Raw genomic sequence first — 1,544 nt, 5'->3', positions numbered from 1 at the left:
CTTTGGTACTGTTTATTCTCTTTCACTGTAAGTATTGTGACAACAATAAGAATAGAGTTTCACTGTAGAAATTTAAAGGATAATGGTATTCTGACTGTAAAAAATAGCATCACGTGTCTCCATAATTATCTAATTGACAGATTTTATTTTCTCCTATTTGCAAGTAAGATACTGAAGCATGGAAGGTCTGTTTGTTGTTACAACAGTCAACTCTGTAAATTCAGGATAATGTGGTATGTTTACTGGAATGGGCACGTAAACACTTCAGTAGACCCAGGTAAAAGTTTCTAAGTACAACTTAGTTGAAAAATAGAACCCAGCAAAAAGAATTTTATTACACCTACATCTGTAATTGATCTACATTCTTAATAGGAATAGAAGTGCTAGGTTAATTTTTTCCAATCAGATTTTATTTTTTTTGGGGGGGGAGGGAGGTGTCTCATTTCTGACTGAGAAGAGTGGCACATTTCTGATATGATAAAACTGATATGGGTCATTTTAGGAATAGCTACTTATAAACAGATTATAGTGTTATAAAATGAATATGCATCTGAGAGTTTTCACTGTAGAAGTTTTGTTAATTACAATATGCTTAAACTATAGAAATTGTAGCTAGTTTATAGGTTGAAATTATTCCACTACAGTGATTTATATTAATAAACTACTACCTTAGGCCGGAAAAAAAAATGGTGTCAGGTGTAGTAGGTGTAGTGAGAGTTCAGAGATTATACACGCAAAGATCTTTCAAGACACAGTGATTCCACGGGCATCTTTGAATGATATAACAAACAGGAAAATCCAGTGGGAGGTAGGGAGTGTAAACAGTTCATAGCATATGAGTATTTTATTGTATATATCTTAATATAATGTTATTCCTATCTTTAAGTATTGTGCAGTGCAGAACAAATATGAAATCTCCAATTTCTTTGTTTAGTGTTAGATATTTTTTTAATGAAACCATTTCTCTCATATTGTTCTTAGAAACAAGTAATTCTCTTTCTTGTACTGTAATATTTTGTTTAATACTGAAGCTTTTTGTGACTTTGGTCACAAAATTTAAATTTAATTCAGCACTAACTGCAGGCCACATTTTATATTTTTTACACATTGATCTGTGAATCTTACTGTTTAAAAATGTTGGAGATCACACACATTATGATTTAAGATGTATTTTGTTAATGTGATCTGTATCCAACAAATAAGATGCTACAAAGTATACTAAGAATTAATGACCAGAATAATTTCTCTTGGCAAATAATTATCATCCAGATCATTGGATATCTGTATTAATGAGTTGCTATGGTTCTTTGAATGATACTTTTAAATCAGAAAAGTCTTGTGAGATGTTTAGAAAGTAAATGTAACATAAGACATCGTATATAGCACTTTCAAGTATCTGAAGTCATTTATTCAATATTTTGAAGAAGTGTGAAACCCTGGTAAGATATATCATTAGATATATGCTGCTGGGTCCTCTATCAATAATTTTTCACGCCGAGTAGATCTTTTGGTACTTCTCTTTGTTGAAGCAACAAGAGCTTATG

The sequence above is a fragment of the Anser anser genome (genome assembly GCF_964211835.1).
Source record: "Anser anser genome assembly, chromosome: 6".
NCBI classification, from domain to species: Eukaryota; Metazoa; Chordata; class Aves; order Anseriformes; family Anatidae; genus Anser; species Anser anser.
Note: the sequence above shows the minus strand (reverse complement) of the source record.